The sequence below is a fragment of the Coregonus lavaretus genome (genome assembly GCF_964263955.1).
Source record: "Coregonus lavaretus genome assembly, chromosome: 32".
Taxonomy (NCBI): domain Eukaryota; kingdom Metazoa; phylum Chordata; class Actinopteri; order Salmoniformes; family Salmonidae; genus Coregonus; species Coregonus lavaretus.
This window is the reverse complement of record NC_140019.1, coordinates 22,723,396-22,750,740: the sequence shown is the minus strand read 5'-3', so window position 1 is coordinate 22,750,740 and position 27,345 is coordinate 22,723,396.

Genomic DNA, 27,345 nt, shown 5'->3' with positions numbered 1-27,345 from the left:
GGAGTGGCCTAGCCAGTCTCCAGACCTTAATCCCATAGAAAATCTGTGGATGGAGCTGAAGGTTCGAGTTGCCAAACGTCAGGCTCGAAACCTTATTGACTTGGAGAAGATCTGCAAAGAGGAGTGGGTCAAAATCCCTCCTGAGATGTGTGCAAACCTGGTGGCCAACTACAAGAAACGTCTGACCTCTGTGATTGCCAACAAGGGTTTTGCCACCAAGTACTAAGTCATGTTTTGCAGAGGGGTCAAATACTTATTTCCCTCATTAAAATGCAAATCAATTTATAAAAATGTTGACATGCGTTTTTCTGGATTTCTTTGTTGTTATTCTGTCTCTCACTGTTCAAATAAACCTACCATTAAAATTATAGACTGATCATTTCTTTGTCAGTGGGCAAATGTTTAAAATCAGCAGGGGATCAAATACTTTTTTCCCTCACTGTATATACTTTATTCTAACCTATTCTACTGTATCTTAGTCTATGCCGCTCTGACATTGCTCGTCCATATACACCGCTCAAAAAAATATAGGGAACACTTAAACAACACAATGTAACTCCCAGTCAATCACACTTCTGTGAAATCAAACTGTCCACTTAGGAAGCAACACTGATTGACAATAAATTTCACATGCTGTTGTGCAAATGGAATAGACAACAGGTGGAAATTATAGGCAATTAGCAAGACACCCCCAATAAAGGAGTGGTTCTGCAGGTGGTGACCACAGACCACTTCTCAGTTCCTATGCTTCCTGGCTGATGTTTTGGTCACTTTTGAATGCTGGCGGTGCTTTTACTCTAGTGGTAGCATGAGACGGAATCTACAACCCACACATGTGGCTCAGGTAGTGCAGCTCATCCAGGATGGCACATCAATGCGAGCTGTGGCAAGAAGGTTTGCTGTGTCTGTCAGCGTAGTGTCCAGAGCATGGAGGCGCTACCAGGAGACAGGCCAGTACATCAGGAGACGTGGAGGAGGCCGTAGGAGGGCAACAACCCAGCAGCAGGACCGCTTCCTCCGCCTTTGTGCAAGGAGGAGCAGGAGGAGCACTGCCAGAGCCCTGCAAAATGACCTCCAGCAGGCCACAAATGTGCATGTTTCTGCTCAAACGGTCAGAAACAGACTCCATGAGGGTGGTATGAGGGCCCGACGTCCACAGGTGGGGGTTGTGCTTACAGCCCAACACCGTGCAGGACGTTTGGCATTTGCCAGAGAACACCAAGATTGGCAAATTCGCCACTGGCGCCATGTGCTCTTCACAGATGAAAGCAGGTTCACACTGAGCACATGTGACAGACGTAACAGAGTCTGGAGACGCCGTGGAGAACGTTCTGCTGCCTGCAACATCCTCCAGCATGACCGGTTTGGCGGTGGGTCAGTCATGGTGTGGGGAGGCATTTCCTTGGGGGGCCGCACAGCCCTCCATGTGCTCGCCAGAGGTAGCCTGACTGCCATTAGGTACCGAGATGAGATCCTCAGACCCCTTGTGAGACCATATGCTGGTGCGGTTGGCCCTGGGTTCCTCCTAATGCAAGACAATGCTAGACCTCATGTGGCTGGAGTGTATCAGCAGTTCCTGCAAGAGGAAGGCATTGATGCTATGGACTGGCCCGCCCGTTCCCCAGACCTGAATCCAATTGAGCACATCTGGGACATCATGTCTCGCTCCATCCACCAACGCCACGTTGCACCACAGACTGTCCAGGATTTGGCGGATGCTTTAGTCCAGGTCTGGGAGGAGATCCCTCAGGAGACCATCCGCCAACTCATCAGGAGCATGCCCAGGCGTTGTAGGGAGGTCATACAGGCACGTGGAGGCCACACACACTACTGAGCCTCATTTTGACTTGTGTTAAGGACATTACATCAAAGTTTGATCAGCCTGTAGTGTGGTTTTCCACTTTAATTTTGAGTGTGACTCCAAATCCAGACCTCCATGGGTTGATAAATTTGATTTCCATTGATCATTTTTGTGTGATTTTGTTGTCAGCACATTCAACTATGTAAAGAAAAAAAGTATTTAATAAGATTATTTCATTCATTCAGATCTAGGATGTGTTATTTTAGTGTTCCCTTTATTTTTTTGAGCAGTGTATTTATTTATTTATTCTTAATTCCATTGCTTTACTTAGATTTGTGTGTATTGAGTATATGGTGTGAAATTATTAGATATTACTTGTTATATATACTGCACTGTCTGAGCTAGAAACACAAGCATTTCGCTACACCCGAAATAACATCTGCTAAACACATGTATGTGACCAATACAATTTGATTTGATTTGATTTATTCAATCTGTTTCTATGGGCTAATAGTAGTAAGGCCAAATTCAGTGTTTCATCAAATATTTGTAAATATTTTTTTGATACCTTAAGGGGTGTTAAAATAAAAAATAGAATAGGTAAATGATCCTTTGTATGACCATCTTAAAACAATTCCATATGTTAGCTAACTTCAAATGATTTAAAACCAACAGTAACTCTTGAACTGTTCAAGCAACGGACACCAAACCAACTTTCACGTGTTCAGGCTATCCTACAGTGTATTCAGAAAGTATTCACACCTCTTGACTTTTTACAGATTTTGTTGTGTTACAAAGTGAGATTCAAATGGATTTAATTGTAATTTCTGGTCAACAATCTTCACAAAATTCTCTGCAATATCAAAGTGGAAGAAAGATTCTAACATTTATTTTAAAAAATATGAAAACTAAAACACTAGTATATCTTGATTAGATAAGTATTCACCCCCCTGAGACAATACAATACATGTTAGAAACACATTTAACAGCAATTACAGCTGTGAGTCTTTTTGTGTAAGTCTCTAACAGCTTTCCACACCTGGATTGTACAATATTTGCCCATTATTCTTAAAATAAATTATTGAAGCTTTGTCAAGTTGGTTGTTGATCATTGCTAGACAGCAACTTTCAACTCTTGCCATTGATTTTCAAGCTTATTTAATTCAAAACTGTAACTAGGCCACTCAGGAACATTCAATGTCGTCTTGGTAAGCAACTGCTATGTAGATTTGGCCTTGTGTTTTAGATTATTGACCTGGTGAAAGGTGAATTCGTTTCCCAGTGTCTGTTGGAAAGCAGACTGAACCTGGTTTTCCTCTAGGACTGTGCTTATAGCTGTATTTTTATCAAAAAAAACACCCTAGACCTGAAAGATGCTTCTTTTGGATGGCTTCATTCTTTTCACTCTGTCATTTAGGTTAGTATTGTGGAGTAACTGCAATGTTATTGATCCATCCTCAGTTTTCTTATATCACAGCCATTAAACACTGTAACCATTTTAAAATAACTATTGGCCTCATGGTGAAATCCCTGAGTGGTTCCTTCCTCTCCAGCAACTGATTAAGGAGGGACACCTGTATCTTTGTAGTGACTGGGTGTATTGATACACCATCCAAAGCCTAATTAATAACTTCACCATCCTCAAAGAGGTATTATAAGTCTGCTTTATTTTTTATTTTTGCACATCTAGCAATCGGTGTCCTTCTTTGCGAGGCATTGAAAAACCTCCCTGGTTTTTATGGTTGAATCTGTGCATGAAATTCCCTACTCAATTGAGGGACCTTACAGATAAATGTATGTGTGGGGTACAGAGATGAGGCAGTCGTTAAACACTATTATTGAACACGGAATGAGTCCATGCAACTTATTATGTGATTTGTTAAGCACATTTTCACTCCTGAACTTATTTAGGCTTGCCGTAACAAAGGGGTTTAATACTTATTTACTCAAGACATATCAGCTTTTAATTCTGTATTATTTTCAAAAATATTCTACTAACAACATTTCAGTTTGACGTTATGGGCTTTTGTGTGTAAATCAGTGACACAAAATCTAAATTTAATCAATTTTAAATTCAGGCTGTAACTCAACATAATGTGGAAAAAGTAAAGGGGTGTGAATACTTTGAAGGCACTTTATCTATCAATCAACCGTGCAATCTGACCACAACTACTGACCACAACCACACAACTACTGACCACACAACTATTGACCACAACTACTGACCATACCCACACAACTACTGACCATTTCTACTGACCGCAACCACACAACTACTGACCACAACTACTGACCACAACCACACAACTAGTGACCACAACCCCACAACCACTGACCACAACCACACAACTAGTGACCACACAACTACTGACCACACAACTACTGACCACAACTACTGACCCCAACCACAAAACTACTGACCACAACTACTGACCACACAACAACACAACTACTGGCCATAACTACTGACCACTACTAAACTATAACTATGTACTGTACATTTGCATAAATTACCATAACACAACCCACCAAGAGTAAATATTTCCATCTAACTACTTTTCCAACTATAACCAGTCACTACCATTACTACTGCAGACACTACTATTACTTATTTCACAACCATAAATACTTTCAAACAAGCTAGCAAGCACATCACATTTTCTTCAGGAAATGTACTTTTCTAGGTGGTTTTGAGAGAGTGAAGAATAATAACCTTGTCACGATCGTTATGAGATGAAGCGGACCAAGGTGCAGCGTGATAGGCGTACATACTTTATTAAATGTACAACACGAACCAAAACAATTAAACAAACGAAACGTGAAGTCCTAGGTTAAACAACAAACCTTACGGATCAAGATCCCACAATAAACTGTGCCAAACAGGCTGCCTAAGTATGGTTCCCAATCAGAGACAACGAGCAACAGCTGCCTCTGATCGGGAACAACCCTGGCCAACATAGAACTAAACGATCTAGAATAAACACATAGAAACTATAACATAGAAACTAACACCCTGGCTCAACATTAAACATTCCCCAGAGCCAGGGCGTGACAGTACCCCCCCCCCAAAGGCGGCGGACTGCGACCGCGCCAACCAAACACCACAGGGGAGGGGCCGGGTGGGCATTCCGCCTCGGAGGCGGATCCGGCTCCGGGCGTGACCACCCCTCTCTCTCTCGCCCTCGTGGTCTGGCCCTGCTGACCGGAGCTGGACTGAACACCGGTGGAGCGGATTGCTCTGGCTCCAGCGTGGAGCAGCTGACCGTTGCCGGACCAGGCACAGGTGGAACAGGCACGGACCGTGCCGGACTGACGACGCGCACCACTGGCTTGGTGCGGGGAGCGGGAACGGGCCGGACCGGGCTGACGACGCACACCACTGGCTTGGTGCGGGGAGCAGGAACGGGCCAGACCGGGCTGACGACGCGCACCACTGGCTTGGTGCGGGGAGCAGGAACTGGCCGGGCCGGGCCGGGCTGGCGACGCGCACCACAGGCATGGTGCGAGGAGCAGGAACAGGCCGGGCCGGGCTGGCGACGCGCACCACAGGCTTGGTGCGAGGGGCAGGAACGGGCCGGGCTGGCGACGCGCACCACAGGCTTGGTGCGAGGGGCAGGAATGGGCCGGGCTGGCGACGCGCACCACAGGCTTGGTGCGAGGGACAGGAATGGGCCGGACCGGGCTGGCGACGCGCACCACAGGCTTGGTGCGGGGGACAGGAACGGGCCGGACCGGGCTGACGACGCGCACCACAGGCTTGGTGCGGGGGACAGGAACGGGCCGGACCGGGCTGGCGACGCGCACAACTGGCTTGGTGCGAGGGACAGGAACAGGCCGGACCGGGCTGACGACGCGCACCACTGGCTTGGTGCGGGGAGCAGGAACAGGCCGGACCAGGCTGGCGACGCGCACCACAGGATTAGTGTGGGGAGCAGGAACGGGCCTGACCGGACTGGTGACACACACCACTTGCTTGGTGCGAGGAGCGGGACTGGGTTTCCTCATAAACCTCAACTCCCTCTGCTGCCTACTCAGTTCCTCTCGCCGTGCCTCCACACTCTCCTTCTCCCTCGTGACCAGTGACCCCCGTAACCTAGCGGCCTCCTCTGCTAACCGGCTGAACCGCTCTATCGCGGCCTCCTGCTGCCTCGTCGTCCACGGCGTGAGCCCCCCCCTAAAACTTTTTTGGGCTTGTCTCTCCCCCGTGCTCATGGCCTCCATCCCTCTTGCCAGACTCTCACTCATCTCCTCCCAGGTCCATCCTCTCTCCTCGTCACGCTGCTTGATCCAGTCGAGGTGGGATCTTCTGTCACGATCGTTATGAGATGAAGCGGACCAAGGCGCAGCGTGATAGGCGTACATACTTTATTAAATGTACAACACGAACCAAAACAACAAAACAAACGAAACGTGAAGTTCTAGGTTAAACAACAAACCTTACAGATCAAGATCCCACAATAAACTGTGCCAAACAGGCTGCCTAAGTATGGTTCCCAATCATAGACAACGAGCAACAGCTGCCTCTGATCGGGAACCACCCTGGCCAACATAGAACTAAACGATCTAGAATAAACACATAGAAACTATAACATAGAAACTAACACCCTGGCTCAACATTAAAGAGTCCCCAGAGCCAGGGCGTGACAAACCTCCGGTTGTATTGTAATGACAGAAATCTTATTTACCCAATGGCCCAGAATCTTAAACCAAACAAACTGCAAATCCACTTACTCCATGCATCTCATTTCAGGCTTATCACGTTAGCTCAAATGTCAAATCAAATGTAGGAATGTGTGAAGATCACTACAAAGCAGTGACAATGTATACTGGTTTGGGAAGTTGGCACAGATCTAGGAACTGCCCATCATCTCCAAATCATTTTTTAATTAACAAAGTTAACTAAATTACAGGAATAAATGAAGACTGTAAAGTGGACCTTATTGGACATGACATGGAAGAAGAGAATTGTGTGTAATGGTAATTTGTATCACCATTCCTATAACTAATACAATCGTTTTTTAGATAGCATTTGTATTATGAATAACCAGGTTCTTTAATTTTACACCATCATCTACGATGTGTATATACCATTATTACTGCAGGGGTTCTCAAACCTCTCCTCTGGGACGGCCATGTAATTGAACTATTCCACAGCTAGCAGACCTAATTCAAATTGTCAAACTAATTATCAAGCCCTTGACTAAGTGAATCAGTGAGTTGGTTCAGGGCTACAACAACATGGTGAAACGTCTGGGGGTCCCCGAGACCAGGTTTGAGAACCACTGACCTGTTCCCTCACCTCATCAGTGGGCTGAAAACCCCTCATTCATCATTCAAACTAATGAGCTCTGTATCGCCTGTGACATAATTTAATGACCAAGAATGCAGGGAGATAACTATTTTGAGGGCATTGTTTACAAAAGATTCAGAGGAGGTAATGTATTTTTATTAAGTTATTTAGTTTGTCCTCCTGCTGTTTATGTGTTGATACAAATAATTAACATTGATACACAGATGTTATCGGGATAATGAACATTGATATACGGATGTTATCGGGATAATGAACATTGATATACAGATGTTATCGGGATAATGAACATTGATATACAGATGTTATTGGAATAATGAACATTGATTCCCAGATGTTATCGGGATAATGAACACAACCAGTTAGAGTGATTGTCTGTTGTTGTTGTCTATTGCTGTAATGAACCACGCTAGCCACCACCATGCTAATATGGATTTGGATATGATGCTGAAAGCGATTAATAAACCAGAAATTAATAAACCCAATGCCCGAGGCGAGGAAAGTTGCTGTGTTAAAAGTTAACCCAAAAAACCTGAAAGCTCAGCGATATCAATTATCGACAGACGCAGCAATGAATTACACAACCACCACTGACTTCATTACCAGTAAACCGATGGAAGCGTCTGTAGATAACTCAAAGTCCAAGCGATCCATTCCCAACCCGCAATATCTGTGTCAGTAAGACTCCGTAGGCTAATGTGCGCAGTCACTCGAAAACCCATTTCGTTTTGGAGTGTGATATTGCAATGTGGAATTCCATTCCCAGAGAAGCCCATGCAAATGAGATTGGTGCAACTTTAAGAGATAAGAATGAGAATAATATTGCGGCGCTCAAGGTTACGAACTCAAAATGAAAAAGAAGTGCCTCCAAACTGTAAGGTACATGGCCCGGCTTCTGAAAAAGCTATAGGCTGCTTTCGCAGAGTTCGTTTTGGATGAAAGAATGCTCCATCTATTCCACATGTCAAGAGTATGTCAAAATCATTTTTTTAAAGAATGGTTTATGATGCTATTACGGGCCAATATAAATGGGGCACGCGAGCCTCTCAAGCTTGGGTCCCTCAGAGATGTCTTGTACTCTTCAAAATGATTGTGTTTCACGTCTCATTTGTCATGTTTACACATTTATTATGCCTGATGATGCAACCCTGGCTCTACTGTGATGTATGAGATGGAGGAAAATCTGAATTCCTAGCATTTTACAATGTGTAAAATGGCCATTGAGCAAAACTGTTGTTCATCTCTGTTAGCTTTTGATAAAGTGATGCCTGTCATGTTTATGAAGCCATGGCATCACCAGCCATAGTAATAGCACAACTTTCTCCTATGTATCCATGTCAAAATACCCACTGGGCAAAAACTGATTGAACCATCTTTGTTTCCACATAATTTCAACAAAAATGTGATGACGTTGAATCAACGTGGAAAAGTAATTGGATTTGCAAAAAGCCATCAACTTAAGGGAATTTCATTCTTTTTTTTTACCCAACTTTTATCCTAAATCAATTTTTCTGGTTGATTTCACATTGAATTGGCGTTAGTTGACAACTCAACCAAAATCAGTAGTGGTGTGTTGGTAAAATCACTGAGGAAGCCAAGCCAAGCCAGTAAAAAATCCATATTACAACCAATGTTGTGATAATAGCGCTGTTTGCTCTATAACCCATTCGTTCATATGCCACCGTGATATACAGTAAGGCCCTGACAACAAAAAGACTACAGTCACACAGTAACTACACATACGTTTGTTTCATCACAAAACCGAAGAGCAACATCTGTCCAGTTACATGACATGCAGCATGGTCAAGCAAGTTGATTTCAACAGTTTACTAAACAACTACTGATTTAGAACCACAGAGCTACCAAGTCAGCACAAAGACAACAGGAGCTCTGCCTCCACTATTCCAGCACCATTTCAACTCTATTTATGCTTAGTTTAATACACTGAAAACAAACTTAAAGATACCAAAAACAATTTAGTCCAATCAATGTTGCTAAATATCATGTGGCTGTCCATGGTACTGATCTATATGTGTGAGTGTGTGTGTGTATGTGTGTGTGTGTGTGTGCAAGTATTCCAGCACTTCCAGTCACTTCCTGTTGAACGTGGAACGAGGGAGAGCTCGGTTTGTTGTTTTGGAAGTTTGTTGTTTTAAAGGTGTATTGGAAAGTTTCTTAGTAGCTAACTAACCATTTAGTTTGGATCCCGCGACACAGTTGGCATCAGTTGCTGGGACTGCAACTCTCTGTCCAGTGATCCTGCCCACCAAGGCCGGGTCTGAGGAACTATTTGGTGTAGTAGCTAGCCTGGCTTCTAGCTAGCTGCCTATCAAGCTAGCAGGGTTTCTTGAGGGCTTAAACGCAGCCCACGACGCGATTAGCCATTGTGGCAGGGACCGCGGATTGTCCCGGGTTTGTGGCTGTCTAGATCCCTGCTGTTTGTTGTTTTAAATCTTCCCTGTTACCTGCCCTGTCTGGAACTGTGAGAGTAACAGTGTAACCTACGTTGCTAGCTACCATGACAAAGACCAAAGCAGGCGGGAGTACCGTTGAGGACAGTGGTGTCTCTCTATCCCAGGTGAAGGATCTTTTAAATGAACAAAAATAGTTCTACAAGCAGTTGTTACAACAACAAGAAAATAGCTTCAAGTGTTTTGTCCAAATGCTGGTGGATTCAACTAATAAAAGAATGGACGACCTGACCAGAGAGGTCCAGGACCTGAAGAACAGCTTGCAGTTCTCCCAGGGTCAGCTCGATGAGTTGAAACAGGAGGACGGCAAGATGACAGCAATCTGTAAGTAAATGAGAGAGGACATCAGTTCTGTGTGTGAATCCCTGATAACAATGACGGATAAATCAGACTCGAGGGACAATCAAGGCGGAATAGCATGGTTGTGGACGGAATTGCAGACTCTCCACACGAGACCTGGGCGGAGTCAGGACAAAGTGAGGGAAATGATCTCTGAGAAATTGAAGTTGGACCATAGGAAGATTGAGGTGGAGCGCGCCCACAGGACTGGAAAATCACCACTGGCCCAGGTGACAGGCCCAATAGTGGTTAAGTTCTTGAGGTTCAAGGACAAGGTAGCTGTTCTGTAAAGAGCCAAGAACTTGAGAGGAACGTATATCTTCCTCAACGAGGACTATGCTGAAGCTGTGCGCCAGAAGAGGAAATAACTTATCCCAGCCATGAAAGCTACCAGAGCGCATGGGGACATTGCTTACATCTGCTATGACAGGCTCATTGGTTTGTAGCTTAAACCCCACAGCACACACACACTTACACACACCAACTGATAAATGGACTGCCGAATGTATATTTTTTTATCTTGCTTTGTTTGCTCTTTTCCATATTATGTCTTTCTCTGATAAGCTACCCAGGAAAGGGCTGAAAATAGCCCATAATAATATATGTAGCCTTAGAAATAAGGTTAATGAAATCAATAACTTGCTAACATCAGAAAACATTCATATGTTAGCCATTTCTGAGACTCACTTAGATAATTCATTTGATGATACAGCAGTAGCAATACAAGGATATAACATCTATAGAAGAGACAGAAACACTTATGGGGGAGGTGTTGCTGTATATATTCAGAGCCATATCCCTGTAATGCTTAGAGAAGATCTTATGTTAAGCGTTATTGAAGTGTTGTGGTTGCAGGTTCACTTGGCACATCTAAATACTTTTCTTTTGGGAGCATCTGTCATGACTTCCGCCGAGGCTGCCTCCCCTCCTTGTTCGGACAGGCTTCGGCGTTCGTCATCAACGGCTCACTAGCCACTGCCGCTCCATATATCATCATTCCATAGAGTGAAAGAAAATAAGAAAAGCAGCCAACAAGTGCTCAGCATGTGTGGGAACTCCTTCAAGACTGTTGGAAAAGCATTCCAGGTGAAGCTGGTTGAGAGAATGCCAAGAGTGTGCAAAGCTGTCATCAAGGCAAAGGGCAGCTATTTTGAAGAATCTCAAAAATAAAATATATTTTGATTTGTTTATCACTTTTTTGGTAACTACATGATTCCATATGTGTTATTTCATCGTTTTGATATCTTCACTATTATTCTCCAATGTAGAAAATAGAAAAATAAAGAAAAACCCTTGAATGAGTAGGTCTTCTAAAACTTTTGACCGGTAGTATAAATTATTTTATCATTTTTTATATTTTTATTGGTCAAATATTTGGGGAAGCCTGGCTTCCCTTGGCATCCATGAATACATACCACTGACCAAAACTAAACGTTGAAATTATGTCTGTGCTCAGTGGTATGTATTTTTCAAAGTGAATGGTACTATTTTTCCAGGGTGTACACAAAGCAGGTTGACATATATTGTCATGATTTTGCCCTTGAGGCAGCTCTGCAGAGTGGTCACTAGCTTGCACAACCACAAAGTCATAAAATCTGATTTTTAACCTAACCATAACCCTAACCACACTGCTAACCCTAATGCCTAACCCTAACCTTAAATTAAGACCAAAAATAGTATTTTTGTTTTCATACATTTTTGACGATATAGTCAATTTTGACTTTGCAGCTTCCCCATTTAGCGGAAATCGCTCAGTTCTGCCTCCAGGGCAAGATTCATGGCAATAAATATCAACCTGCGTACACAAATCACAATATGTCCCGTTTACAGACAACCCGGCTCCTTGTGATAGCACCATAAGCCATAGGCTATATTTTACCAGGCCTATATATGAGCCAATATTGTCTAGAACCGTTAAGTTACTGGTTAATTGGAAAATCAGAATGTCTATAACACACAACTTGAAGTGTATCTGTTATGAGACGACCTTACCCTTGTGCATTTCAAATTATCAGCAGGTTGATTGCCACTTGTTTTAAATTAAGTTGCATCGCTGATGCACAATGATACAGACTTGGCCATTTAAGGCTAACACAAGCTTTAATCCTACAGAAAAAGGAACAATGCCAATGAGATAATCATGGGGTACATAAATTAGCATAGAGAAGAGGGGGGTATGCTTGACATTTACTAATTACATCGCAGGTTGGAAAACTGGAAGTCATCCACTGTAGTTTTGAGTTTGTTGTCCACTGGTGTCAGTTGTGTCTGTTCTGCCCCTCATAGGTTGATATGTTGATCAGTGAATAAAACAAATATCTTTCAAGAAGGGAAAGAGTATCAGGCCCCTTGTTTTTTATATTTCAAAGGAACAGACTGTCATGAATGATACTTTGTTGTTGCTGCTAACAAATCTGCCAAATTCTTTGGAAAGCTCCAGACATATTGGAAACATTTCATCTCTGCAACTTGACACATAAACAAGAACAAGCCTGATCTGGGACAAGGAACTGTGTCTTTCACTGCAAGATAAGGCAATGTTTTGGTTTGTTAGAAATTATATTACAGATAACACACATTAACCTCCGGCTGTAACATTTACCTAGAACTGAATTACAATGGATTTGCTGTACTCCAAACAATATAATGTTTCATTTATGCTTTCACATATATCCACATCATGGCGAGATGAGTGTGTGGTGGTCTTTTCATTTGTATAGTTTATATTCCGTTAGTCAGCACCTCACCAAAATGGAGTGCACACTTTAATTATTTACTTCATTTATGTTACCTCAATATATTTGTAGTATGATAGAGGCATGTTATAGTATAAACTTGAACCTCCTAGACAGTACAGCGAAAGTCTACTTTGGTTGGATAGAGTTTGTTCCCCTAGAGGCCATTGTCTGTGAAACAAGACTTCTTATGTTCCAACCTGCTTGTCTTACATTAGCTGGAGCAAAGAAATGTTTTTCTACTTTCCCTAAAAAAAAACTATAGGCTCACCCATGAACCCACCTGGCTTATTTCACAGATAAGTATCCTTACTTAAATAACTGAAGACTAGGGACGAAACAGAACAGTTTGACCTTAAATGTCTTTGGAAGCAAGAATAGCGACTAGAAGCATTTCAGATGGTAAAAAGGGACAGATAAGTGTGGGGGGGGGAGGGTTGGTGATGTGGGTGATAGCAACTCAAAATGGAGTATTAAGACGGACGTAAATGAAAGGCTTTTGGTCTCCGGCAGAAAGCGCAGCATGGTGCATTAGCCGAAGCCTGTCTCATACAGGAGTGCTAAGAGCCGCAGCTTCAAAGGCTCTGCGCTGTGAAAGGTGTGCCTCGGCTTTGTGCTTTACAGAGCTGCCGCCGAGAAACATCTAGGAAGAGCAGAAAAGCCCTTCAAAAACACACAGCAGTGAAAAGTGGATACAACATTAGTCAAGTTGATATCGCTCCAGCTGCTACACCATTCATTTGGGCTGGAGAGTCTCGGCCTGAGGATGAGTGTTTAGAAAACAGGTCCAATTTATTATGGTCCTATTATTTGAGTGGAACAGACCCATACAATGAAGTGATATTGATGAGAATGTAGATCACAGCAAGGACTATTTTATTTTCCCTAAAGATGGCAATGGCTTTATAAATCAAATATGACAGACATGAAAAACAAATGGGATTACAGCCATTGGATAATTTAATCAGTGGCCTGAATTAAATTTACACTGCATTAGGAAAGTAATAATTTAATCAATTTTAGAATAAGGCTGTAACGTAACAAAATGTGGAAAAAGTCAAGTGGTCTGAATACTTTCCGAATGCACTGTAAATCATTTAGCAGACTCTCTTATCCAGAGCGACTTACAGTAGTGAGTGCATATATATATATTTTTTTTTTTCTCATATTGGTCCCCTGTGGGAATCGAACCCACAACCCTGGCATTGCAAGCACCATGCTCTACCAACTGAGCCACATGGCTGAAAAACATTAGAGATTGATATAGTATATCCAACAGAATCATAGTGGATATATGCTGAGTTGGACTGGGAATATACCAACAGACACCCATTAATTCATTAATTCACAGATGTTTTTTCTCCATTTTTAATGTAGCACATAATGCTAGAGTGGTTTCCCTGAGATGTGCATCATTTGGAGATAAGACATAAATCATTTACTGACACACCACAAAGGACTAATTTCATTATATAAGGATTTGCATTGGAAATATCGTTAAAATTAGATTAGGCAGGCAACCAAGTGTAGGAACCACACAATTATTATAAATGTATTTATGTTCATGTATATTTCCCAACCTGCAGTAAACAAAAAAAGTGTTCATAATAAACCTATGATATCTTCAAGCCAAAGGGGCAAATGTAACGGTCTGGTAAGTTTGTTTGCGAATTTGTACGTTCAGTGGATAATTATCATTTATCTTCTTTTTAAATGACCTCTGGTCCCGGCTGTAGAAAAATGTATGGGGAGCCAACTTGTGACAGCGGCGAAATTATGCAGGTCAAAGTGATGGACAATGTGATAAGAAAACACAATTCTTTGTTACTAATCAGCATATCCTTGAGATGAACTTAATAGAATTTCCTGCAGACACACACATTAATACACACTCACACTTTATTAGAGTTCACTATAGAAACAAGCACATGCCAACACACACACACACACACAAACACACACACACACACACACACACAGATATAACGACTTTTGATACAGGATGTATTAATGTATGTTAACTCATTGTCACGGATTCTGCCGAGGCTGCTCCTCCTCCTTGCTCGGGCAGGCTTCGGCGTTCGTCGTCCCCGGAGTACTAGCTACCACCGTTGGATGTTTCGATGTTTGTTTGGTTTGGTCTGTCTGTTGCACCTGTGTCCGTTTGTGTCTAATTATGTGTCCTACAAGTTTTCTGCTTTGTGTATGTGAGTTTGTGTGTTGTTGTCCGCCTGTCCGTTGATGTCAGAGTTTTGTGCTCATTTAGTTAGTGTTTTACGCACTGCTTGCGTAATCGCTCGCCTCCAGTGTTTGAGGCCCGTTTATTTTTGTATTGTATATTTGACTAGTAAAGTCTGTTTGACTGAGCTTCTGTGTCCTGCGCCTGACTCCGACACCGCATCCACATCAGCCCTATTGACACTCATAAGCTGCATGTGGGACAGAGGACAAGGACACGCCATGTGTTATTGGTGTCACGAGTGAGTAACAGAAGGTCTGCGTGCCAAAATAGATTGGGGGCCACTTGTGATAATCTTAGAAGGTGTACGTGATGGAACGGCCTGGCTAGGGTGACACACAATACCAAGTATGTGGATGCTATTGTAGTAGATGAGTGACACTCAATGATGGTTGGCAGATGTTGGAAGAAGCAGTTCGGAGAGCATTATATAAAGTGAGAGATTATCCATGGAAGTCATTCAGATGGCAGGAGGCTACGTCCGTACCGCCTGTCATTGAATCCATTATTGTAACCATTAAATAATGACTGAATCAACTCCCCACATGAGTGTCGACTACTCTCTTGCATCATTAACTTCTCGATACCAGAAACTCATCATAACAGATTGGCGTCTAAACTAACAGGTAAGCAGACTTTCATTTTTTTGATTATGTCAAATTCTGCTTATCTGTGGTGAAGCTGAGCTGTAACGAACATTTAAAATTCAATATTTTTTAAGCGGGACGATAAGTGGGGTTGAGTTATGTATAAGGGATTTAAGTAGAAGGAGAAATATCAAATTAGACAATGACATGGTGCTATGATTCGAAACAGGGTGTGTTAAGAGTAATGAGTACAAAGACAAAAGAGAATACAGGAGTGGGTGTAGGACTTAAAGAGATAGGTTAAGGACCTCAGATGTGTTGTATCATCATAAAATAGGATTTCTGATGCGTAGTATCATCAAGAAATAAGTTATCTGATGTGTTGTTTTATCATTAGGTTTAAATACCTTGGTAAGGAGAGAATAACTTATTTGTGAAATGCTCAGAGCGATCATGATGAATCATGGCACCAATGACAAAATTGGCAAACAAAATGTTTGTAAAGATCAAGTTGGGGATTTGATTCGAGTATTTGATCACTAATATTGCAAGAACTAATAGAAGTAATGGATGGCCAGCTTAGTAGACCGGTATCAGGAAAAACAGTCACCATTAAGAGTAAATCAGAGCTTCATTCACCTCGAAGAGAGAGAAAGGATATGACGAAATTATTACAGGCAAATCCGCATTTAGAACCAGTATCTTGTAAAAGTAGTGAAAATCAGACAATGTGCAAATGGATGTTAATTCAATTAGGGTTTTTCTATGTGGCACCATATCTTAGTGATTGGTCAGCATGGACAGATAATGACTATCCTCAAAATGGTAGTTTTAAAAGGGATAAATTACAAGTAGCGCGAAAGTATATCATTGATAATACAGCCATAAGCAACCCGAAATGGGATTTTGATTATATGAATGAGGTGTATGAAGCACAGAATTTAATGAGTGCACAATGGCCGGTAAATATAATTAGGAAGGAAGTAAAGTCAGTTAGGATATTACGTAATTTGGCAATGGAGCAACATAATCTACCTTATGAAAACAGTCAGTCCACATGGGCTATTTCTAAAACTCAGGTCAACATACATGTTTCCTATAGCTAAAACAGATAACTTTGAGGTCAGACGGTGGCGCGAGGAATGCAGGGCATTGTGGTTACAAACGTTTGGTATAGCTATTGAAACGGCAGAAAGAAAGTTTAGAGGTCATACGGGACGAATAAACATTGAAAAAATTAGATCTACTAGAGAGTGTGTGGGAAATGAATATAAAATGATATTTACAATAGTCAAACAAAACCAAAATGTTGATTTAAACAATTGATAGCAAATACATTTATGGAATTTTTAGTTGAAGCGGGGGAATGATAATAATCGAGGGAGATAGAGAGAGGGAAATTGGACTCCTGCCCAACCGCACCCTAATTCCCAGAATAAACCTAGAGAGGAGAAGCCGGGTGATCTATTCAACAAGATTGAAGGTGTCCTTTAAGTAATCAGAAGGTCCAGTCTATCGGAATTAGTGGAACTCCGCAAATTAATCCTATACAGTGAGGGAAAAAGTATTTGATCCCCTGCTGATTTTGTACGTTTGCCCACTGACAAAGAAATGATCAGTCTATAATTTGAATGGTAGGTTTATTTGAACAGTGAGAGACAGAATAACAACAAAAAAATCCAGAAAAACGCATGTCAAAAATGTTATGAATTGATTTGCATTTTAATGAGGGAAATAAGTATTTAACCCCTCTGCAAAACATGACTTAGTACTTGGTGGCAAAACCCTTGTTGGCAATCACAGAGGTCAGACGTTTCTTGTAGTTGGCCACCAGGTTTGCACACATCTCAGGAGGGATTTTGTCCAAAGAGCTCGATTTTGGTCTTATCTGACCACAACACTTTCACCCAGTTCTCCTCTGAATCAATCAGATGCTCATTGGCAAACTTCAGACGGGCCTGTATATGTGCTTTCTTGAGCAGGGGGACCTTGCGGGCGCTGCAGGATTTCAGTCCTTCACGGCGTAGTGTGTTACCAATTGTTTTCTTGGTGACTATGGTCCCAGCTGCCTTGAGATCATTGACAAGATCCTCCTGTGTAGTTCTGGGCTGATTCCTCACCGTTCTCATGATCATTGCAACTCCACGAGGTGAGATCTTGCATGGAGCCCCAGGCCGAGGGAGATTGACAGGTCTTTTGTGTTTCTTCCATTTGCGAATAATCGCACCAACTGTTGTCACCTTCTCACCAAGCTGCTTGGCGATGGTCTTGTAGCCCATTCCAGCCTTGTGTAGGTCTACAATCTTGTCCCTGACATCCTTGGAGAGCTCTTTGGTCTTGGCCATGGTGGAGAGTTTGGAATCTGATTGATTGATTGCTTCTGTGGACAGGTGTCTTTTATACAGGTAACAAGCTGAGATTAGGAGCACTCCCTTTAAGAGTGTTCTCCTAATCTCAGCTCGTTACCTGTATAAAAGACACCTGGGAGCCAGAAATCTTTCTGATTGAGAGGGGGTCAAATACTTATTTCCCTCATTAAAATGCAAATCAATTTATAACATTTTTGACATGCGTATTTCTGGATTTTTGTTGTTGTCATTCTGTCTCTCACTGTTCAAATAAACCTACCATTAAAATTATAGACTGATCATTTCTTTGTCAGTGGGCAAACGTACCAAATCAGCAGGGGATCAAATATTTTTATCCCTCACTGTATTGATTTAGAGGATATTAATTTTCAACATTCATTTATAGTAAACACTACAACTACTCTGGCGTTCATGGGAAGAGACCTTTTAAGTAAACTCGATGCAACCATTTTTTGTTCACCAGATGGCATTGAGGTGTATGGAACAAAATAGGCTATTTTATGAACAAAAAGCAGAAAGTAATTTTAATCTGAAAGGGTGCATAATAAATTATATGAATGTGTTTGATAAATTGATATTAGTTTGGATAACAAGGTTTGATATAACATTATATTGTGGTTCCGTACATCAATGTCCATCATATGATATCAAGGAGTGGTATGGAGAACGTAGGTTATTTTATAGTGTAATGGAAAAGTATATGTTTTAAGGAGAGGCTTGACTTTGACGGGGTTTCCTGAAGGTTAGAGAACCAGTGAGGATCCAATGACAGGAAGGTCAGTGTACTTGAAACTACAATCTGTTTTCTTTGGTTCCGCTGGGAGTATGTTTGAAGATGTTGACTTGTGTTGAGTGAGGACTGTTTAATAAAAACACGAAGGGATTGTTTGATGTGAGTACCTAGGAGTTTCTAACGTTCTATATGGAGTATATGACAATGTGAAAATAGGATGAAGTTTATGTGTGTAATTGATTACGAGAGGTGATATAGTAATAATTTCAATAATATGTATGTATTAACTTGCTCACCCAAACGTAGACGTACATCAGGGGTGGGAAATCATAAATAAAGGTTTTCTAAGTTTGTACCGTTGATAGATCATGTGATAGAGATTAGGTTTAAGGAATAAACTGCCCATAAGGACTGGAATTTATAGACTGTCACGGTCGTCATAATGAGTGGACCAAGGCGCAGCGTGATATGAGTACATACTTTAATTAGTACTTTAAACAACAATTACAAAACAACAAAACGATACGTGAAGTCCACAGGTTCACCAACACAAACCTACACGGAACAAGATCCCACGAATCACAAGTGCACAAAAGGCTGCCTAAGTATGGTTCCCAATCAGAGACAACAAGCAACAGCTGATTCTCGTTGCCTCTGATTGAGAACCACCCCGGCCAACATAGAAACACATAACCTAGAACAGAACATAGGAAACGAAACATAGACACTACACAAAGAAACGAACACCCTGGCTCAACATACAAGAGTCCCTAGAGCCAGGGCGTGACAAAGACGTAACTTATAACATAGTACAAAGCCAATTTAGGGTTTCCATTAAACTAATTATAATTGAGGAGCTATGGTGAGGAAGTGAAGGAATTTCATTATGGATCAGATGTTAAGACGGCAAACCATTGTAATTGCGCTATTTGTGGGATGTGTGTGTCAGTTCAATAGCATTGGGGCAATGGCATAGAGTATACAAATCTGGGTTTCTGAGTGTAATTCAACTGTTGGTATGTGTTGCTTAGACAGATACTACAAAGTATTTGGTTTGGTGATGTAGAATGGAAGATTTATCAGCGTGCTTGGTTCAAATTGAATGACCATTATTTAACAGGAATAGCGAGACAATTTCGAGGTAATTTTTTCCATTGCCTAAGGGTTTGCTACATTAAATGATTGAGAATGGTGGCGTAATGTCTATCAATAAATTGGATATTAATACTATGGATACAAATTAAATATGTGCTGGTCAACAACAGCAAGTGTTTGGTTTGTTACTTGTAGCCTACTTAGAAAGGACAGTTACCCATGACTTCTAGTAATGGCGGATTGGTATTATCTTAGTTGATAACAGGGGATAATAATAGTATAGGGACGACGCACAGTGAAGCAAGTGTCTTATCTTAATGGGAAGTGAAGCAAGGGGACAAAGAGAATAAAAAGAGTATTAAAAAACACCAGGGATTATGAAGCTGTATTGGAAGGGAGCAGAGTATGAAAGATAACATTAGTCTCCCGAGTGGCGTCTCCCGAGTGGCGCAGTGGTCTAAGGCACTGCATGTCAGTGCTAGCTGTGCCACTAGAGATCCTGGTTCGAATCCAGGCTCTGTTGTAGCCGGCCGCGACCGGGAGACCCATGGGGCGGCGCGCAATTGGTCCAGCGTCGTCCAGGGTAGGGGAGGGAATGGCCGGCAGGGATGTAGCTCAGTTGATAGAGCATGGCGTTTGCAACGCCAGGGTTGTGGGTTCGATTCACACAGGGGGTATGAAAAAATAAATAATGTATGCACTAACTGTAAGTCGCTCTGGATAAGAGCGTCTGCTAAATGACTAAAATGTAAATTAACTGAGGAATATAGGAGCTTGTAGCTGAGGTCACTACAGAAATATTACTGACACAATATCGTAACAGATAAACTGAACCAAACATTAAGCTACTGCAGCAATCAATTGTTAATGTTGTCAAGTTAGTTTTTAACCCTACGATAGAGGGAAAGGCAGAATGTTTGAGAATGATTTTTATTTGTTCTTTGGAGAGTTTCTAGGTGTTGATCTGTGGGTGTTAGCAACTGGGGTTTGCTGAATGTGAGAGAGCTGTAAGTGTCATAATGGGTTAAGTTTGGTGTACCCGGATCAATGGTTGCTCCGGTAAAGGAGAAGGATGTCAAAAGGGTGGTGAATGTTACCGGTGGGATATGGATAGCTAGTTAGTGGTGTTAACTAGTAACGTTTAGATTGGTGACGTAACTTGCTCTGCGACCTTGAAGGAGTTGTTTGACTTGCTCTGCAAGGTCGCGCCTTTTGTTGAATGACGAGTAAGTTGCTTCAAGGGTGACTGTTGTTAATGTGTGCAGAGGGTATCTGATTCAAGCCCATGTAGGGAAGGAACCAAAACTGTTACATAGATGCTGTTGACATAGATCACTGGGTGAATTGATAAGATTATAGGAAAGAAATTGTCTTACCAACCCATGGCGGATAGGATAACATAGTAATTAAAGTTGCATCCCTGTGAATAGATGTTTTGTTTGTTTTCACTATAACTTAAAAATACTTTGTCATCTGCTAAAGTATCGTTAGATAGAAAGACAGCGGTAAAGGATAAAATAGATTGTAGAGGGTTTTCTGTGTTAAAAATAAAGTAGGTTAATTGGGAGATGAGAAATGTGGAATTGGATTGTTTAAGTAGGCTGGTATTAAAATAATTATTTCTAGTAAAGTCAATGAAAATATATTATCATGTAGTAGTGGATTTAATAAACGGGTGAAAGAGAGTTGTGCAGGCTGTGCTATATCAGGATGTAAAGGACGCAGGGTAATGTGGAGCAGACATCTAGATAGTCGAATAAGGAACGTTCTTTGACAATTTGTAATTATTATTATTAAATTCTATAGTTTTTTTAAACACCAGTGAGTTATGCAGACAGTTAATTAATTCTAAAAACGATAATCTGTTTCTGGTACGTTGAACAATGGGAGATAGTTTTTACTATTAGGCTGATGGAGAAGTACACAATTTTTATAAGTTCTAGAAGTTATTAAACAATAGGTTGTTATTTTAAAACATCAATGCAACAAGTGGGGATGATTACATTACAAAAAAAGGGGTTATAGGTTTAGAGAGAAGGTGTAGTCAACTTAATGAAACGTGGTATGTTAAGGAAGGCGTAGGAGAAGGTCTCAAACAACTTTTTAATAGATGCTTGGATTATCATTGATTCTTTACGCGTAGTAAGTGATTATATTTGTGAATGTCTCAAATGGTACGTTTAGAGGGGTGACAGGAACAGTCTAAGGGGTATGTCATCCAGTAACGATACCATAACAATTTGATATGGGATAAAATGAAGCTGATTTTGGAGGTGATAATCATTGTGAGACTTAAAAGGAATGAGGTATGAAGAGTAATCATTTAAAAATACTAATTGTAAACTCTGAGAACCTTGAGTGGTTTTCCTCTTTTGAGAGATTTTATGTCATCTTCTTCTGGAGTAGTTATGAGGAATTAGATTGAAACAAACGATTATTGATGTGAGGTAGGACAGTGTATATCTGCATCATGTTTTGTGTGTAATTGCTATTTTTGGATTGCTGATTATAACTGAATATTAACGAAATGTATACTTTCTCTTCCAGGAGAATGGGGATTTCCTTATCTCTCATTGGAATGTTTCCCAAGACTGTGGGCTAGGGGGAGCAGTTAGTTTTTGGCAGTCTTATAATAAGGTCATAAGAGGGAGCTACCAAATTAAATAAGGCCTGGCTATTTTTGTTTTATGTTTCCAATATGGTTTTTCAAATAACCACACACAACTAACCTATTATAATGGTTATATAGGCTTTTTATTTTTATTTTAGTGTGTTTTAACGGGTCAAAGATGGTACGTCTTAAAGGAACACACAGGGAACTTTCTGAAGTTTTGTTTTATGTGTGAGTTTGGGGTAAACACGTGATTTATTTTGAGAAGAAATGCAATGAGGACTTACTGTATACTTGGGATACAAAAATGTTTTGACTGTTGTTAATGATTTGTTTATACTATAGAATGTAACACTTATTTGAAGGGTTTGAATGACCTCTGAACTCTGTCCTGACGTTCTAGTGTGAATTGATCACCCATACTGGAAAGCCAAGAGGCATAGGATGAGGAATTTAAGGTAATTTATTATACAGAGTTGAGGGTAAATTATAATACTGATAATTATGAACAAGTTTATAATTTGGCAATAGTCATATATATGATTCGGACCATAATAAGGTAAGAGTGAGAGAGCTAGTTCTGAATGAGGAACACCTGGCGCTAGTCAAATGTTGATATTACTTGAATTACTTTATGGGATACAATTAAGTTAAGGTATTATCAAATGTTGTCATTTTAATTTCATTTATTATTTTGGTTTAACAGGCAATGTTGTTGTTTTGTTTTTGAACGCATGAATCACGATGTGAGTCATGTGTCCAAAAGGGGGGAAGTAATGCTCGCATTAGGATTTTTGGTAAATATGCAAATTGTATTAAGAATATGAGCAGTAGTAATTAATGTGTTATGGGTTAGATTAAATGTTTTAGGTGAAAATGTATTTGTGGTATAAGGCAGTATGTAGCGGAGGCCTGTCTATGAAACTAGTGACCTATAACAAGATGCAAAAATGTGCACTTCCTAATATCAAGGCTTCTACTGACTGACATGAAGACAGGGTATAGTAGCATATGGTGTCTCACCTAACAATGTTGCTAAGGGTGAAGGCTTCTCTGCCAAAACTAACAGGAGAATCTGTGCATTGTATGCACATGGGAGACTGGCGGTAAAGGATTAAAGAAGTCAGAGATGGACAAAACCTAGGTGGGGAGGTCAGTACTAGGTGTTGCTGGCTATCTCGATGGAGGGGAAAGTAGCAGAGAGAGATACCTGCATCTTTTGTCCCACTGTAGGAGTGTTCAAACCCAGAGGAGGAAGATGGCACCACCATTGCGGAGCATTGTTTTCTTTTGTGTCTATGTCTGTGTGTCTTTGCAGCAGGGACTCTCAACTTCCCTATTGGTACGCTGCCAGAAGGACACACTCCACAGAGCGATGTTGATAAATGGAGAAGGACTCTGCATGATCCTAGACCCTAGTGAAGGAAGAAGGGTCAGATCTAAAAGGACCATACATCGTCACCCAGTCTACACCAATAAATGAATGGATAGAGGGGAGATCGACCTGGTATCATGTAAACCACTGCAACAGACTACTACGAGGAAACCGACGACCTAGAGATGAGGGAGCTGAGGATGCTGGAGCCGACAAGGATCAGGTGATGAGAGACGATGGCAAGGGGAATGCTACTGATGAGCTACGTGTGATGGCTGATTCCATCGGCGGAGGGACAGACCTACAAGAACATCCAAGAACTTCAAGATCTTCCAGAATTTCAAGAATCACCTGACAGGGTTTACCTAACAGAAATTGGGAAGTATATTAGAAATTGGTATTAAGAATAATTGGTAAAACATAATAATTTGTTTTATAGTCAATGCTTATATGGATTTCTTGGATTAGGAATGAACTAAATTAAACTGTTATGTTCTGTCTTCTATTGAGGTAAATACAGATGGTGTCTTGATTCATAGCAGGGATAATTTGGCCTAGAATGTTGTGAACCTTAAAAAGAAACAACCTCTGAACCGGCTGAAGATGAACATCAGAGGCGTTGAAGACGTTCCTGTACAGTACCACTTCTACCTGCAACCGGTGTACAACAGAAAATTGAAGATATCAACTGATTTTCTCATGTTTTTATATCGAGAGAGTGGGACAGGAGTCCACCATTGAGTGAGAATGGAGAAAGATCGGTTCAAATACAACATTTCTCATGTTGTTGGTATAATGGTTGGCAAATGGACAAGACAATGGGGTGTAGAGATGGTGATGACTCTGATGAGACATTGAAGTTGGGACATTGTCATGGGCAATGCATTTTGAACTATGAAGCTGTCTGAAGAACATAATGGGTTGGATAACATTTTGGGATTTATCAAAATTTGCTAATTTGAGTAGGAGGTATATACACTGCTAAATTGATAGTACTAACAATGCATTGAGATGACGATCTGTAGTTATTCTCAGAATGAGGAAGGTCATAATATAATTATGGATATTTATACTATAATGTTAATAGAAGTGTACTTTCTGACAGTTGTAATGGGTGCTAAAGTTGAGGGTTTTAACTTTGAGTGATAGGACCAATGTGAATCACTAAGAATTGTCATTCTACATTTGGTTGAGTTAAGTAATTTGGTTTTGGTTATAATTTATAAGAGTGATTTAAGTAAATAATTAGTATGTATTAGTAACTAACTATTTTCAGCATGAATGGTATTCCTTGTACTATTGAGATAACTGTCTTATATATATATTATGGTTAAAACAGCAATACGTTATGATAACGTCTTAGGATACAATTATATGATTTATTTTGAGTAAAAACTTTTGAATCTTACTGTTTGAAACGTGTAAGTTAATGTGAGGATTGTGACTGAAATCATGAATATGTTGATTATTAAGTTACCGTATTCAAATATTAGTCACTATTTGAAGTATTGGGAGGTATTGATATGGATGTTTAGAGTGGTACATATCTCAGTTGCTAGGCAAGAACTTAATTGGTTCCTATCATGGGGTTTTGGTATTTGAGACATAGGAATGTTTATGATATTTCCATTTGATCTGACCTTTGGTTGAATTCCTCAATCCTAAATAGTGCAAGGCTGTACTGATTTAACAGGGACTGAAACCAGAGTGTTATCCTTTATATCTCTCCTCAGGCATATTAGGGGAACAGAGTCAGGGTTGAACGGAGTTGAACATTGTACCTATTAACAGTCATGGGTTTTCAAGCAATTGGGTGTGAAATGTCACTCATGGGACACTATGCAATTGATAATCGCATAGCATTGGATGCTATTACAGTAGATAAAGGGGGAATGTATGCGATTATAGGGGGAGATGCATGTTGTACATGCTTGCCATCAGAATAGGAAGGTATTGGGAATTTAATTAAAGTTATGGGAAATATTAGAGACATACAGGAAGGTATTAAGAGTACGAACAGAGATGCAAAGATTATGGGGGAATATGGTAATTTGAAAGCTGTTGAAGTCTTTTCAAGGTTGTTAGTGGTAATTCAATAGGAACATGGATGGCAAGACTGAAGTTATTTTTATTGGGATATATTCATTTGACTATATTATAATATCCATGTAACTTACAAATTGTCATGAATCATTGTATTTTCTGGAATGATGTCAAGAGGTTAGGAATTCATTTGAATGTTTGGCTCAAGTAATGTTATTTCTGTGGCATTTCACTTACAACATCAAAATAATGAAAAGGGTGAATTGATATAACGAGTTTTGATACAGGATGTATTAATGTATGTTAACTCATAAGCTGCATGTGGGACAGAGGACAAGGACACGCCATGTGTTATTGGTGTCACGAGTGAGTAACAGAAGGTCTGTGTGCCAAGATAGATTGGGGGCCACTTGTGATAATCTTAGAAGGTGTACGTGATGGAATGGCCTGGCTAGGGTGACACACAATACCAAGTATGTGGATGCTATTGTAGTAGATGAGTGACACTCAATGATGGTTGGCAGATGCGGGAAGAAGCAGCTCGGAGAGCATTATATAAAGTGAGAGATTTTCTATAGAAGTCATTCAGATGGCAGAAGGCTACGTCCGTACCGCCTGTCATTGAATCCATTATTGTAACCATTAAATAATGACTGAATCAACTCCCCATATGAGTGTTGACTACTCTCTTACATCATGAACTTCTCGATACCAGAAACTCATCATAACACACACCCACACACTCACACACACGCACACACACGTACGCACACACACGCACACACACACACAAAACTGTCAATTGGCTGACAGCTCATCCATGTGCTTTCGGTATACTAAGGTGGTGCATCCTGTGCTGTGTAGCTATAGAATTGTCTCTCCAGTCCAGTCTACTGTAAGCTCTGTAACACACAGCTGACAGGTATGATGTCCCACACATGAGAGATCTCAGACAGACTGTTAATAACAACTCTCCCCTGTAACAAGCTATCTGAAAACCTGACCATTACATTTTCACTGTAATGCCACTACAGTCTTCTCCACTTATGATACATTTGCCTCAGAAACTTGACCAAAGATCACTTGAATTGCTTTTAACTAAAGTAGTTATAGCTGAAAGAAATTAGGGAGTTATCACTTCAAGGCCACTTTGACAGACTAACGGAAGCTGAAGAACAGAGGCACATCCAGGTACTTTCCGCAGGTGATGGAGTTGTAGGTGAATTCATGGAAAAATAAAAAGGAAAACGCCGCACAATGCTGCTCATGCTCCCAGGTGATATTTATTTATAACAACGTTTCCACCCTTAGGTCTTCATCAGGCATCCATATCCCAGATGGGGGAGGAAGATCCTATATATAGGGGCAATACTCAGTGACATCACTTCCTGAAACAGGAGTAAAAAATATATAACATAGGTTCGCAATATCAACATTCAATGTATCAAAATATATGACCATACAAAAGGAATGTGATCAATATTTACAGTAATATTTATATATATACACAATATTAAATTAGGGCTTTGACAGATTCCATTCCTATCGTCTGTATATTCTAGCATACCCACCCAAATATGGTGTCCATAATAGGACAGCCTCAGAGTCACAAGATGGTGAGTTGGTGTCAGAAGAACTC